This window comes from Lithobates pipiens, unplaced genomic scaffold (genome assembly GCF_037356315.1).
Source record: "Lithobates pipiens isolate NorthernLeopardFrog02 unplaced genomic scaffold, aLitPip1_a1.2 Scaffold_22, whole genome shotgun sequence".
Taxonomy (NCBI): domain Eukaryota; kingdom Metazoa; phylum Chordata; class Amphibia; order Anura; family Ranidae; genus Lithobates; species Lithobates pipiens.
Window position 1 is genome coordinate 23,946,539 of NW_027507784.1, and position 17,282 is coordinate 23,963,820.

General features: G+C 44.9%; 1 pseudogene across 1 annotated transcript in view; it reads right to left on the bottom strand.

Moving 5' to 3' along the window:
• The window catches only part of LOC143925630 (transmembrane protease serine 9-like), an 80,468-nt pseudogene that overhangs the window by 13,367 nt on the left and 49,819 nt on the right, over positions 1-17,282 (bottom strand). Inside the window, exons 6-8 of the transcript XR_013262043.1 lie at positions 9,930-9,986; positions 8,009-8,019; positions 4,323-4,515 (exon numbers count right to left, since the gene is read on the bottom strand). The product of XR_013262043.1 is annotated as a transmembrane protease serine 9-like (transcript). The remainder of the gene's footprint in view (positions 1-4,322; positions 4,516-8,008; positions 8,020-9,929; positions 9,987-17,282) is intronic.

Below are 17,282 nucleotides of genomic sequence, written 5' to 3' on the forward strand. Positions count from 1 at the left end.
GGGGTGCCGTACGTGGCTAGGCTCCCAAAAAGTCCCAAATATGTGGTATCCCCGTACTCAGGAGAAGCAGCAGAATATATTTTGGGGTGAAATTCCACATATAACTATGGCATGTGTGAGCAATATATCATTTAGTGACAACTTTTTGTAAACTTTTTTTTTTTTTGTGCCATTATTCAATCACTTGGGACAAAAAAAAAATATTCAATGGGCTCAACATGCCCCTCAGCAATTTCCTTGGGGTGTCTACTTTCCAAAATGGGGTCATTTGGGGGGGGGGGGGGTTACTGCCCTGCCATTTTAGCACCTCAAGAAATGAGATAGGCAGTCATAAATTAAAAGCTGTGTAAATTCCAGAAAATGTACTCTAGTTTGAAGACGCTATAACTTTTGCGCAAACCAATAAATATACGCTTATTGACATTTTTTTTACTAAAGACATGTGGCTGAATACATTTTGGCCTAAATGTATGACTAAAATTTAGTTCATTCGATTTTTCTTATAACAAAAAGTAGAAAATATCTTTTTTTTAGTCTTTTTTCTTTTATATCGTAAAAAATAAATATTGCAGAGGCAATCAAATACCATCAAAAGAAAGCTCTATTTGTGGGAAGAAAAGGACCCCCCACCCCCCCCCCCCCCCCCCGCCCCCGCCCATTACCATCTCCTTTGGGTCTTGTACGGATATTAAAGGGAACCCCGTACCCAAATTAAAAAATGGAAAGGCGTGGGGCCCCCAGGTCCTATATACTCAGAACAGCAGTATATAGAACAGACAGGGACTGTGTAGGTTTGTTGTGTTAAGTAGAATCTGTTTGTAATTTTGAACTGGTACATTTTTAAAGTGTAGCTCCAGTCAAAAAATCTTTTAAAATTTTTTAAGCTTTTTGGAAAACATAGGGAAGGGTTATCACCCCTGTATAATTTATTTTTTCCGTCTGTGCACCTCTTCAGAAGATTTCACCTCACTTTCTGTCCCAATGACCAATGTTTTTTGAAAATTTGGGGTTTTTAGTAAAACAAGGATTGGTGATAAAGCATCAGTGGAGAGGAGACACGTTTTTCCCATCTCAACTCTTACATGAGAGAATTTCCCTTCCTAGGGGTAGATTTCATCTCACTTGCTGTTGTCTCCTTCCATTTGCAAGTAGGAGAGGTTTGCAAGTTGGATGTTTGAAAGTAGGGGCCTGCCCTATATGCTCTGCAGAAATTTGGGCCTAAGGTGTTGGTGTTGTCACAACACTGTGAGCCCTCAAAGTGACTCTTGGTGGACACTGTAATGCCCTGCTGTGAACTATTATATCAAGATTTGTAATTACATGCCATTGTTAAACAGTGGTAGAAAAACTGGGCCTTTGGTGGTTGTGGTGCTGGTACCATAACACTGTAAGAGGGAAAAATTTTTTTTAAATATTGTTTACTGTGGGAACATTTTACTAAAATTGAAGCAATATGGGAACGGATGTGACATTTTATTATTAAATAAAAAACATTTATCATAGAGTCTTCTTCCTCCCCCGTCTCAAGGGTCTACACTATGATAAATGTTTTTTATTTAATAATAAAATGTCACATCCGTTCCCATATTGCTTCAATTTTAGTAAAATGCTCCCACAGTACACAATATTTTTTTTTCCCCTCTTCCCCCTGATAGTAAGGTTTGTTTATTTTTCTTTATCCTGTAATTATAATTTGTTTGGGGGATTAATTGTAAATGTATATGAAATGTTTTATGAATCTGTTTAATTGATACATTCTCTCTATTTTAGAAAATTGGTAAAGCTCCTGAGGAAGCGTTAATCAAAACGCGAAACATGTAGAGCACCAGAATATATCCAATTGGTTCTGTAACTAATATCCTGTCTACTGTAAACAGTTTTTATATTGAGTATTAATGTGTGTTTGTTTTTTCCTTGGTTGTTTTTTTTTGGGCTCATATGCCTAATGGGAATATATATGGACATTGTTAAAATGTACTAGTTTAGACAGGATATGAAAGAGTATTTGGTATGTTTTATATACACTTTCTTTCTTTTTCCTTTTTTATAAATAAATATTTTTTATTGAAAATATTCCTTTTTTCTCTCCCCTTTTTTCGTTACATTTAAATATATTACTATGCCTAAAAAGTCCATCACAACCAACATTTTTTGTTGAGGTTTTTTTGTGTTTCTCCCTTTCCTTGTCTCCTCCCCCCTTTTTTTTCAAGTTATTTAAAGGACGTGGCATTTGGTTTTTCGTTTTATAGTGTATTCACAGAACCACCCTGTGATAGATACACATCATATCTATTTCAAAAGGCCTTCCAGACATATTAATGGCTGGCAGGGAGATGAGAACACCAGCAATGGTAGCTTCAGGTGTACACTGTGCAGGTGGCACAATACACCAACTGTAACTGTTTCAGCTGCCTGTGATATAGGACCAGAACAACACGAGCATTTGGGGTAGCTTCAGGTGTACACTGTGCAGGGGGCACAATACACAAACTGTAATTGCAATAGCCTCAAAGTAAATTAAGACACTGTCTCTCCGTCTATGGCCGCGTACACACGCGGGGACTGTTCGCCCAACTTTGTCCGTCAAACAGTTTCGGCAAACAGTCCGCTCAAAATTAGCATGGACGGACATGGCCACACACGACGGACGAACAGTTTGCTGAAACCGTGCGCGATGACGTGAACGGCACGTACGACGGGACGAAAAATACGACGTCCTATACACTGCATTATAACTTTCGGCGTGAAAATCCTTTCTGAGCATGCGCGCAACTTTGTTTGACGAACAAGCCTACACACGCGGGGACTGTCCGCTGAAACAAGGTTTCAGCGGACAGTTTTTCGGAATTTCCGAAAAACCTTGTTCAGCGGACTGTTCGCTGAAACTGTCCGCTGAAAGCCCACACACGAGCGGACTGTCCGCTGAAACTTGGTTTCAGCGGACAGTTTCAGCGAACAGTCCCCGCGTGTGTACGCGGCCTATCTCTCTCTATGAGCCGCAACACACTACGCAAGGCCGCCACATAGGCGGCCTTATATAATGTGGGGCATGTACTAAACCCCCTGAGCCATAATTGGCCACAGGCATCCCGTCTGTGGCCAATTATGGCTCTCTTCACTGACAGTGCTGTGATTGGCCAAGCATGCGGGTCATAGTGCATGCTTGGCCAATCATCAGCCAGCAATGCACTGCGATGCCACAGTGCATTATGGGCCGTGAGCGCCACTCGAATTTGGTGCGAACGGCTCATAATGTTCTGGTTTCGCCGAATGGGTGAACAGCCGGTGTTCAAGTCGAACGTGGGTTCAACTCGAACACTCAGCTCATCCCTAACTGTGACAGTTCCATTCGGGACAGGAGATTTTTGGAGGGAACTGCAGGGTAGCCTCTTGCCCAGGGCTGGACTTACCATTGGGCTTGACTGGGCTCAAGCCCATGGGCCCCGCCCAAAAGGGGGCCCCGTAGGCCCCGCCGAGATACATAGCTCCACTCACAGTCACGCCCAGTCCCGCCCTATGATGGACATAACACAGGGACTGGGCGTGACTGTGAGCTGAGGCGAGTACACTCGGCTACTCTCGGCTCTGCGAGAGGACCCGAAAGCCGCTGAGAGGACCTGAGAGCTGCCAAGAGGACCCGAGAGCCGCGGAGATACACAGGACTCTGTATCTCGGCGGCGCCATTTTTAAACTTCAAGACTGCAATGACAAGGCTGCAAATGACAAGGCTGCAAATGACGCTGGGGCAAGGCTGCAAATGACAATGCTACACTGACAAGGCTGAAAATGACACTGACTAGGCTGCAGATGGATGGGCAAGGCTGCATTGATGGGCATTTAAATTTAAGTTTTTTCCTTAAACTTCCCTCCTAAACTTGGGGTACTTGTTATACGCCGATAAATACGGTAATTTATAGAAGGTAGGGCCGGAAAGTGACTCAAGCCCAGGGGCCCCCACCACCCTAAGTCCTGCCCTGCTCTTGCCTATGGGTCCTGGCATTTTGAGGGAGCTACGAGCATTCAGAAAGATTTCCTGTTATATAGTGCAAGATGACATTACAACATTTATTAGTCAAGGAAGCCAGGATGGTCTCTGCCAACTTGAAACTCAGTGAAAAGATGTATGTGAAAAGAAAGCTGGTTAATGAGATTTAGACAGCCCTGGGTCTTCTGGAATACCGATGCCGAACTGACTGGGTGGGCACTGACCTGAGTCACCTAGGCTTGTCTAGGTGACTCATCAACTGGAAACATTTATTTTATTTTGCTACACAAGCATGAACTTCCCTATATACAGTATATATATATGTACAACTACTTACTCTTTGAAGCAATGGGTAGCACACAGTACAGTTTGGTTGGAGATCAGGGAGCCCCCACAAATATGGAAGTCATCTTTTTGCAGACTGATCTGCTAGGGCCAAGCTCCTTCAGTTGCATCTGTACCACCAACTATCCGACTGCTGACGACTGGTTTGCCACAGGTGAGGTCAGAGACCACAGATGTGGAATACTCTGAAAAATTAATACACATAATTAGAGATGAATGAATCAGATAGGTATGTTCTAATCCCAGATCTTCGGCTAGTCATAATTCAATCAAGTCAAGCAATTTGGAAATGCAGTATTCAGGACTCCCGAAGAGCATGAATTACAATCAGAAAAAACGATCAAAAACAGCGCATCAAAGGGACTAGTAGATTGATGTGAAAAAGACTTTAAAATGTCATTTATTAAATGTAAAAAATAAACACAGACATCTGATCCCTGCAGGATCTCAAACACATAAAAAACACCAATCATAAAACGGACAGATGTTTGATAATGAAAAGCTCCTCAGATCTCTCAATTATAACTTTGGAAAGGTCAAAACCAACGACCAATGTGCACAGCTTTCGAATGCCTAATGAATGCAATCAATCATCTGAAAGAACCCAAAAAGTCAGTGTAAACGAATGGAACAACGTTTCTAGGGACACTCACTTCATAGGTGTTCAATGGGCTGCAGAGCTGATGAGTCCAGTCTGATGACCGAGGGGGAGGTGTTTATTTCAGCTCCATCTGAAGCTTTGACAAAGCGCAGGAGCGCGAAACATGTAAGCAGGAGAGTCGGCATAGCAACCTTCCCCTTCACAGCCTTCCACGTGACAAGCCTCTCATGTGATCCACAGCCGCTCGGACAAGCCGCACTGCAGGCAGTGCAGCGTTCTCCAAGCTGCCTATGTGTACAGCTGATATCATCTGGTGACTAAGCTTGATCCTTACCACCTAGCGTGCAGCATTACACCTCTGCCTCCAAGCCGAACGCTTCAGATGGAGCTGAAATAAACACCTCCCCCTCGGTCATCAGACTGGACTCATCAGCTCTGCAGCCCATTGAACACCTATGAAGTGAGTGTCCCTAGAAACGTTGTTCCATTCGTTTACACTGACTTTTTGGGTTCTTTCAGATGATTGATTGCATTCATTAGGCATTCGAAAGCTGTGCACATTGGTCGTTGGTTTTGACCTTTCCAAAGTTATAATTGAGAGATCTGAGGAGCTTTTCATTATCAAACATCTGTCCGTTTTATGATTGGTGTTTTTTATGTGTTTGAGATCCTGCAGGGATCAGATGTCTGTGTTTATTTTTTACATTTAATAAATGACATTTTAAAGTCTTTTTCACATCAATCTACTAGTCCCTTTGATGCGCTGTTTTTGATCGTTTTTTCTGCTGCATCCATTTTTTGCCAAGTCCATAATGGGTTAACAGCCGCACATTGAGACCATCTACAGGACATTTATTTAAATAAACAAACATCCCACGAGATAGTCAAACGCTCTTAAAGAGACCATTCATTTGTGCGCCAACTTTATCTTGTTTTGTTTTACGATGAATTACAATCAACATGTTTTGGACTAGAAACGTTTCTCTCTTATATTGAGGTTAAAGTGGTTCTAAAGGTTGGAATAAAAAAATAAATTAGCAAACATGTTGTACTTATCTGCTCTCTTTAATGGGTTTTCACAGAGCAGCCCCAATCCTCTTATCTTTAGGTCCCCCCGTCGGTGGTCTTGGCTCCCCCCCCCTGCTGAGTTCCCCCAATAGCAAAAGGGACCCAAAGCACCCTCCCCAAGGTTGAGGGCATGTGGCCTGGTATGGTTCAGGAAGGGGGGGCGCTCTCATCCTGCCCCACCCCCTTTTTCCTGTGGCCTTCCAGGTTGCATGCACAGATAAGGGTCTGGTATGGATTTTGGAGGGGACCCCTACACCATTTTTTTATTATTTTGGTTTGGGGTTCCCCTTAACCATTTCAATACATTGTGTTACATAAACTACACTGTCGATGTCCTGTCCCCCATCCTGTCCCCCCGATGTCCTGTCCCCATCCGATAGTGTCCACCCTATACTGCACTTGCGCAGTACGGAGGACAAAGTAGATGCCGAAAGTCTCCGAAGATGAACAGCTGATCGTCAGCGCTACACGGCGCCTGCGCACTTAGTAGTACAGCCTGTCTCGAGTCCAGGTTCAAGCCCTACCATCCAAGTGGACATAGAGTTAGAATATAAATATGCCAAGCGAAGCCCTGTTACAAAGTCCGGGCAGGCTGGTTGTAAGCTGATCGATTGAGCCTGTCCGCACACCGTTCCTGCTGAACTAGCCAAGATTTAAACGGTCTATGGTCAGCCTAACTATTATAAAGTTTAAACAGGAAATTTGCTGGGGGAGGGGGGGGGGGGGGGTAGTTGGCTCATTGTACGGCCAAGATAACATCTATTGTCCCATATCAGATTTCATGTATATTATCTGGGACATAACAATTGTCCTGTGCAGCATTCTATGAACAGAGGTCAGAAAACCTGTCTGGGGACTTTCCCGTTTCCTCCCGGTATCGATGGCTCTGGGGTAGAGATCATTGTATTTTTGTTGGATGGAAACAATACAAGTGTGTGGAAACAAGTTTCCTTATCAGGGTGTCAGTAGATTAAATCTATGGCTAGTTTTAATAAGGCAGTATGGAGGTCCAACTTAAAGTTGACCTTCACCCTCTATATGAACTTCCTCCATCTCCACCCCTCCCCCCATCTTCGTCACGAATCGAGCATCATTTATTTATTTATTTTCATTTACCTTTTTTTTGCTATTAAAAAACAAACTGGCCCCGCCCCTCCATGCACATTATTCGCCTAGTCGAATGACGTGCATAGTATTCGCTGGGCCTTCCGGGATCTACACGTCACATATCCCAGGAGGCTTTTAGTCATTCATTCAGAAATAGGAGGGGGCGGGCCTAATGGTACCCCATCGCAATAAGCCCCCCGCCGGCTGAACCCAGAAGAGCAGATGGGTCTCTGGATCACGTCATAAGTAAGATGGCGGCGCAGGACCCTTCGGTATCAGAAGGATGTCAGCGGGGGCAACGCTGGATCCGGTGGCTGGGTGAGTATCCAAACTCTGCCTAAAACACCAAGAGGTGTGCGGGGGCAGAGAAAAAAATGGGGGCGGGGGTGGGGGGAGGTTATTCTGAAGGTCTTCTTTAGCTTTTCTTTGTATCTTGTATCACTCTGTGTATTAAGCCAAATCTGCAGGGTGATGGCTTTTCTTATTAAAGCCTATAGCCCAGGGGCCCAACACATGGCCCATGTGGGGTCCACCAGTTACTGGGCACCATACAGATGGCAGAGGGGCAGCAGGCTTGGCAGGTACTGGAATGCATTCTTTAACCAGTGGCGGCTGGTGGTATATTTTTTGGGATGGGTGGCAAACAATGAACCCACAGCCCCATGCACCCCCCCCACAGTCGATCAGTCAGTCAGTGTCACCAGCCCCGCACTTACCACATCCTAGGTCACGGGCAACACTTCCCACGCGTAACAGGCGATGGCTTGCCCTGCGTCTCCTCCTCGGCATCAAGGCGGCTTTCACCGTGCGTCTACCGCTGTGTGTCTACTCCCTACTCCTTCTAGGTGGCCAATAGGATCACTTCTCCTTTTGGTCAATCGGGGACGGGTCTCAGAACCCACTTCCTGATTGACTGGAAGGAGAAATCAGGAAGACAATAGCGAATATTAATTCGTATTGTCACACAAGTGGGTGGGCTTTTCTTAAAGCCTGTTAGAGTCTCCGGCTCTAATAAATACCCCCAATTTTTTTTTTTTTTAAGCTAATTTTTTTCTCAGTTTAGGCCAATATATATTCTTCTACATATTTTTGGTAGTAAAAATCGCAATAAGCGTTATATTGATTGGTTTGTGCAAAAGTTATAGTGTCTACAAAATGGGGAATATATTTATGGCATTTTTATTTTTATTTATTTATTTATTTATTTTTACTAGTAATGGCGGTGATCTGAGATTTTTTATCAGGACTGCAACATTATTGCGGACACATCGGACACTTTTGACACATTTTTGAGAGCTTCATAGTATACAGGGCTTCATAGTGTACAGAGCTTCTTAGTGTACAGGGCTTCATAGTGTACAGAGCTTCTTAGTGTACGGGGGTTTCATAGTGTACAGAGAGCTTCTTAGTGTACAGGGTTTCATAGTGTACAGGACTTCATAGTGTAGAGGGCTTCATAGTGTACAGGGCTTCATAGTGTACAGGACTTCATAGTGTACAAGTCTTCATAGTATACAAGGCTTCATAGTGTACATGGCTTCATAGTGTACAGAGCTTCTTAGTGTACAGGGCTTCATAGTGTACAGAGCTTCTTAGTGTACAGGGTTTCATAGTGTACAGGACTTCATAGTGTAGAGGGCTTCATAGTGTACAGGGCTTCATAGTGTACAGGACTTCATAGTGTACAAGTCTTCATAGTATACAAGGCTTCATAGTGTACATGGCTTCATAGTGTACAGAGCTTCTTAGTGTACAGGGCTTCATAGTGTACAGAGCTTCTTAGTGTACAGGGTTTCATAGTGTACAGGACTTCATAGTGTAGAGGGCTTCATAGTGTACAGGGCTTCATAGTGTACAGGACTTCATAGTGTACAAGTCTTCATAGTATACAAGGCTTCATAGTGTACATGGCTTCATAGTGTACAGAGCTTCTTAGTGTACAGGGCTTCATAGTGTACAGAGCTTCTTAGTGTACAGGGTTTCATAGTGTACAGGACTTCATAGTGTAGAGGGCTTCATAGTGTACAGGGCTTCATAGTGTACAGGGCTTCATAGTGTACAGGGCTTCATAGTGTACAGGGCTTCATAGTGTACAGGGCTTCATAGTGTACAGGGCTTCATAGTGTACAGGACTTCATAGTGTACAGGGTTTCATAGTGTACAGGGCTTCATAGTGTAGAGGGCTTCATAGTGTACAGGGCTTCATAGTGTACAGGACTTCATAGTGTACAGGGTTTCATAGTGTACAGGGCTTCATAGTGTAGAGGGCTTCATAGTGTACAGGGCTTCATAGTGTACAGGACTTCATAGTGTACAGGTCTTCATAGTATACAGGGCTTCATAGTGTACAGAGCTTCTTAGTGTACAGGATTTCATAGTGTACAGGGCTTCATAGTGTACTGGGCTTCATGTTGTACAGGGCTTCGTAGTATACAGGGCTTCATAGTGTACAGAGCTTCATAGTGTACAGGGCTTCATAGTATACAGGTCTTCATAGTATACAGGTCTTCATAGTATACAGGTCTTCATAGTATACAGGGCTTCATAGTGTACAGGTCTTTATAGTATACAGGGCTTCATAGTTTCACAAACAATAGTACAAGGACATTGTGTGTTATTGTATGGTGAGCTTGGGCTGGCAACGCCCAAATTCCCAACCTTCACCTACTTACCACACTCTAGTCACGCTGCTTCAAAGAATTTCAAAGAATTAAAATACATTCACTGCAGTAACTTTGGGATCAATTCACTAAAGAATATCTCATGGGATAATTCGATCATGTGACACATTTTTTTCCAATTATCACCCTATGAGGTATTTACCTCACAAACCAAAAACATGGTGAAAAGAACTCCAAAAACAACGTTAAAGTCAATTCCCTAAGGAAATAAAGAAATAAATGTGTGAGTTACAAAAGTAGTGGTCCAGGCATGAGATATTTAAGAAATGTAAAAATACAGTTGTGCTCATAAGTTTACATACCCCAGCAAAATTTATGATTTCTTGGCCCTTTTTCCAAGAATATGAATGATAACCCAAAAACTTTTCTTTCACTCATGGTTAGTGTTTGGCTGAAGCCATTTATTATCATTCAACTGTATTTACTCTTTTTAAATCATAATAACAACAGAAACTACCCAAATGGCCCTGATCAAAAGTTTGCATACCCTGGTGATCTTGGCCTGATAACATGCACACAAGTTGACACAAAGGGGTTTGAATGGCTATTAAAGGTAACCATCCTCACCTGTGATCTGTTTGCTTGTAATTAGTGCGTTTATAAAAGGTCAATGAGATTCTGGACCCCTGACAGACCCTTGCATCTTTCATGCAGTGCTGCACCGACGTTTCTGGATTCTGAGTCATGGGGAAAGCAAAAGAATTGGCAAAGGATCTGCAGGAAAAGGTATTTGAACTGTATAAAACAGGAAAGGGATATAAAAAGATATCCAAGGAATTGAGAAGGCCAATCAGCAGTGTTCAAAATCAAGAAGTGGAAAATTAGGGGTTCTTTTGAAACCAAACCACGGTCAGGTAGACCAACTAAAATTTCAGCCACAACTGCCAGGAAAATTGTTTGAGATGCAAAGAAAAACCCACAAATAACTTCAGGTGAAGTACAGGACTCTCCGAAAACATGTGGTGTGGCTGTTTCAAGATGCACAATAAGGAGGCACTTGAAGAAAGATGGGCTGCATGGTCGAGTCTCCAGGAAAAAGCCATTACTATGCAAATGCCACAAAGTATCCCACTTATAATACACCGAGCAGCACAGAGACGAGCCTCAAACCTTCTGCCACAAAGTCATTTGGAATGATGAGACCAAAATGTAGCTTTTTGGCCACAACCATAAAAGCTACATTTGGAGAGGAGTCAACAAGGCCTATGATGAAAGGTACACCACCCCTACTGTGAAACACGGAGGTGGATCGTTGATGATTTGGGGATGTGTGAGCTACAAAAGGCACAGGAAATTTGGTAGAAATTGATGGCAAGATGAATGCAGTATGTTATCAAAAAATACTGGAGGAACATTTGCATTCATCGTCCAGGAAGCTTCGCATGGGACGTACTTGGACATTCCAACATGACAATGATGCAAAACACAAGGCCAAGTCCACCTGTCATTGGCTACAGCAGAATAAAGTGAAGGTTCTGGAGTGGCCTCTCAGTCTCCTGACCTCAATATCATTGAGCCACTCTGGGGAGATCTCAAACGTGCCGTTCATGCAAGACAGCCCAAGAATTTACAGGAACTGGAGGCTTTTTGCCAAGAGGAATGGACAGCTTTACCATCTGAGAAGATAAAGAGCCTCATCCACAAATACCACAAGAGACTTCAAGCTGCCATTGCTGTTAAAAGGGGGCAATACACGGTATTAAGAACTGGGGTATGTAAACTTTTGATCAGGATCATTTCGGTAGTTTCTGTTGCCATTATGATTTAAAAAGAGTAAACACAGTTGATTGATAATAAATGGCTTCAGCCAAACACTAACCATGAGTGAAAGAAAAGTTTCCGTGTTATCATTTATATTCTCTGAAAAATGGCCAAGAAATCATAAATTCTGCCAGGGTATGTAAACTTATGAGCACAACTGTATATAATGCCTTGAACAAGTATTCATACTCCCTTGCATTTTTACACATGTTGTCATGTTACAATCAAAAACATAAATGTATTTTATTGTGATTTTATGTGATAGACCAGCACAAAGTGACACATAACAGGCATGGTGAGAACCCCTCATAATGGGCACAGCGGGTGTACAGACCCAGGAACTCAGCACAGGGATGGTGGGAGCCTCTCATAATGGGCACAGCTGGTGTACAGACCCAGGAACCCAACACAGGGATGGTGGGAACCCCTCCTATTGAGCACAGCTGGTGTACAGACCCATGAACTCAGCACAGGGGTGGTGGCAACCCCTCATAATGGGCACAGCAGGTGTACAGACCTAGGAACTCAGCACAGGGATGATGGGAACCTCTCATAATGGGAACAGCAGGTGTACAGACCCAGGAACTCAGCACAGGGATGGTGGGAACCCCTCATAATGGGCACAGTGGGTGTACAGACCCAGGAACTCAGCACAGGGATGGTGGGAACCCCTCATAATGGGCACAGCGGGTGTACAGACCCAGGAACCCAACACAGGGATGGTGGGAACCCCTCCTATTGAGCACAGCTGGTGTACAGACTCGTGAACTCAGCACAGGGGTGGTGGCAACCCCTCATAATGGGCACAGCAGGTGTACAGACCTGGGAACTCAGCACAGGGATGATAGGAACCTCTCATAATGGGCACATCAGGTGTACAGACCCGGGAACTCAGCACAGGGATGGTAGAAACTTCTCATAATGGGCACATTGGGTGTACAGACCCGGGAACTCAGCAAAGGGATGGTGGGAACCCCTCCTTTTGGGCACAGCAGGTGTACAGACTCATGAACTCAGCACAGGGATGGTAGAAACCCCTCATAATGGGCACATTGGGTGTACAGACCCAGGAACTCAGCAAAGGGATGGTGGGCACAGCAATTGTGCAGATCAAGGAATGGCAGGAAGCTTTCATAATGGGCACAGGAGATGTGCAGACCTGGAGACTAGGTAGATAAAGACAGACTGGGGATCTACGTGATCTCTTTAATGTACAAGGATTAATGGGAGGGGAAGTCTGAAGAAGGTAATTACTACTATTAACACAATTATATATAAATAACAGAAAGGAATTATCACTTACCTGCCAGGAATAGAAAGCCAATGAAATATTTAGCATTTTCCATCATTTTCCCTCCGCTCTGCTCCTGTACTCACACCACCGACCAGATACACCACCAGCAGCTCCGTCTACAGCTCCATCAAAATATGCGGACAAACCCGTTCTATGGGAGCTTTTCTTCTCTTTTTTGAATTCGAAGAAATAATATCTTCATTGGTCACAATCACACAACCCCTGCAGTCATCATGGGAGGTGATATATCATCCGCCAGAAACCAGTCTCAACAGAAACCAGTTTAAGAAGAAAAATTTCTACTGCAATGTTTATTTTCTGCCGCCTCTGGTCTAGTCTAGTCCAATGTGTGTGTAATTATGGTGTATTATTGTACCCGCGAGGCACAGATACAGCACTGAGCACCGCTACCCGCAGGCTATAGAAGTCCAAGGCGGGCTGGACAGGGCTCTGTACCTACCTTCTGGTACTCACATCTACGACTCAATGCATTCATATGCTATATATATATATATATATATATATATATATATATATATATACATATATATATATATATATATATATATATATATATATACATATATATATACATATATATATATATATATATATATATATATATATATATATATATATATATATATATATGCTATATACCCAGAAGGTAGCTTTTCCTGAATTCCAGGCATTCCCCTCTAAACGCAAAGAGCCCTAAATGTACACCGATGACAAGGATTGGCTTGTCATTTTACCATAAACATTTTATCATTTTCAACAAATAAATAAATGTTAATTCATTTACTTTGATATTTTAAGCACCTTATTTCATTTTCAGTAGTTCTTAAAACACACCTTTTACATTTACAAAAATAATGTATAATATTGAGCAGGGGCGTTGCTAGGTCTGCCCATAGCAGCGGTCATCAACCTGGGGGAGGGGCACACTGTTGGTAAGTAATTTTTCACAGGCAAAGGAAGGCTGGTGTTGGCTTTTCAATCATCATGGCACCATGGTTTATATGGTGTCAGGGTGATCGAAAGAAAATTGTTCCTATTGTTATATTGTAATAGATAATGAAGTGGTTCAATTCACCATAATGCAGAATCAGTGGGAGCTCTGGGCGTGTCACTTGTCACATTACCTGCCACCATTTGCAGATTATCTCTTGCCAAATCACTTACCACCATTTGTAGATTGTCACTTGCCACCATTTACAGATTTTACTTGCCACGTCACTTCCCACCATTTGCCGATTTCACTTGCCACGTCACCTGCCACCATTTGCAGATTGTTAATTGCCATGTCACTTGCCACTATTTGCAGATTGTCACTTGCCACATCACTTGCCACTATTTGCAGATTGTCACTTGCCACATCACCAGCCACCATTTGCAGATTGTCACTTGCCACATCACTTGCCACCATTTGCAGATTGTCACTTGCCGCATCATTTGCCACCATTTGCAGATTGTCACTTGCCACGTCACTTGCCACCATTTGCAGATTGTCACTTGCCACATCACTTGCCACCATTTGCAGATTGTCACTTGCCACAGCACTTGTCACGTCACTTGCCACCATTTGCAGATTGTCACTTGCCACATCACTTGCCACCATTTGCAGATTGTCACTTGCCACCATATGCAGATTGTCACTTGCCACGTCACTTGCCACCATTTGCAGATTGTCACTTGCCACGTCACGTCACTTGCCACCATTTGTAGATTGTCACTTGCCACATCACTTGCCACCATTTGCAGATTGTCACTTGCCACATCACTTTCCACCATTTGCAGATTGTCACTTGCCACATCACTTGCCACCATTTGCAGATTGTCACTTGCCACCATTTGCAGATTGTCACTTACCACTTCACCTGCCACCATTTGCAGATTGTCACTTGCCACATCACTTGCCACCCTTTGCAGAATGTCACTTGCCACGTCACCTGCCACCATTTTCAGATTGTCACTTGCCACATCACCTGCCACCATTTGCAGATTGTCACTTATCACATCACCTGCCACCATTTGCAGATTGTCACTTGCCACATCACTTGCCACTATTTGCAGATTGTCCCTTGCCACATCACTTGTCACCATTTTCAGATTGTCACTTGCCACATCACCTGCCACTATTTGCAGATTGTCACTTGCCACATCACCTGCCACCATTTGCAGATTGTCACTTGCCACATCACTTGTCACGTCACTTGCCACCATTTGCAGATTGTCACTTGCCACATCACTTGCCACCATTTGCAGATTGTCACTTGCCACATCACTTGCCACCATTTGCAGATTGTCACTTGCCACATCACTTGCCACCATTTGCAGATTGTCACTTGCCACATCACTTGCCACCATTTGCAGATTGTCACTTGCCACATCACTTGCCACCATTTGCAGATTGTCACTTGCCACATCACTTGTCACGTCACTTGCCACCATTTGTAAATTGTCACTTGCCACATCACTTGCCACCATTTGCAGATTGTCACTTGCCACATCACTTTCCACCATTTGCAGATTGTCACTTGCCACATCACTTGCCACCATTTGCAGATTGTCACTTGCCACTTCACCTGCCACCATTTTCAGATTGTCACTTGCCACATCACTTGCCACCCTTTGCAGATTGTCACTTGCCATGTCACCTGCCACCCAGGGGCGGATCCAGGGGGGGGGGCAACGGGTCAATTGCCCCCTCCGAGAATACCGCCAGCTAATGACAGCACGGCCGGTTCCGCGGGTCCAATCGCGGCCGGTTCCGCGGGTACCCGCGGGCCGGTTCCGTGGGTCCAATTGCGGCCGGTTCCCGCGGCCGGTTCCGCGGGTCCAATCGCGGCCGGTTCCGCGGGTACCCGCGGGCCGGTTCCGCGGGTCCAATCGCGGCCGGTTCCGCGGGTACCCGCGGGCCGGTTCCGCGGGTCCAATCGCGGCCGGTTCCGAGGGTACCCGCGGCCGGTGCGGTCGGTTCCGCGGGTACCCGCGCTGAGTGGACGGGTGAGGGGGGGGGGCAGCTGGGCGGCTTAGGAGGGCTGCTGGCCAATCAGGAAGCCAGCAGGCAGGGGAGCAGGGAGATGACATCATCTCTCACTGCCCTGCATCCCTCCAGTTCCACCCTCACTGTGTAGGAAGCTGTGTGCAGCAGAGCGATTGCATCATCTCTCTGCTGCCTATCTTCACTCTGGGACCCAACAAAAGACCACCAGTAGGTGACAATCCGCAGTGTGTGGCAGGCTACGTGGCAAGTGGCAATCCGCAATGTGTGGCAGACTACGTGGCAAGTGGCAATCCACAATGTGTGGCAGACTACGTGGCAAGTGGCAATCCGCAATGTGTGGCAGGTGACGTGGCAAGTGACAATCCGCAATGTGTGGCAGGTGACGTGGCAAGTGACAATCCGCAATGTGTGGCAGGTGACGTGGCAAGTGACAATCCGCAATGTGTGGCAGGTGACGTGGCAAGTGACAATCCGCAATGTGTGGCAGGTAACGTGGCAATCCGCAATGTGTGGCAGGTGACGTGGCAAGTGACAATCCGCAATGTGTGGCAGGCTATGTGGCAATCCGCAATGTGTGGCAGGCAACGTGGCAAGTGACAATCCGCAATGTGTGGCAGGTGACGTGGCAAGTGGCAATCCGCAATGTGTGGCAGGCAACGTGGCAAGTGACAATCCGCAATGTGTGGCAGGTGACGTGGCAAGTGACAATCCCCAATGTGTGGCAGGTGACGTGGCAAGTGGCAATCCGCAATGTGGGTCAGGCAACGTGGCAAGTGACAATCCGCAATGTGTGGCAGGTGACGTGGCAAGTGGCAATCCGCAATGTGTGGCAGGTGACGTGGCAATCCGCATCTGGTGGCAGGCGACGTGTCAAGTGACAATCCGCAATGTGTGGCAGGTGACGTGGCAAGTCACAATCCGCAATGTGTGGCAGGCTACGTGGCAAGTGACAATCCGCAATGTGTGGCAGGTGACGTGGCAAGTAACAATCCGCATTTGGTGACAAGTGACGTGGCAAGTAACAATCCGCATTTGGTGACAAGTGACAATCCACATTTGGTGGCAGGCGACATGGCAAGTGACATCCTCAGGGCTCCCACTGATTCTGCAATATGGTGAGTTGAACCATTTAATTTTATATTACAATGTATTAATAGAAATAATGCGCTTCAATCATCCTGACACCATAACAACCATGGTGCCGTAATGATTGAATCGCCAATACCAGCCATTTCCCATATAAATTGCCCCCCAAAAACCATATTTTATAGCAGTGCCCCTCCCGAGATTAGACTCTGGATCCGCCCCTGCTGCCACCATTTTCAGATTGTCACTTGCCACGTCACCTGCCACCATTTGCAGATTGTCACTTGTCACGTCACCTGCCACCATTTGCAGATTGTCACTTGCCACGTCACCTGCCACCATTT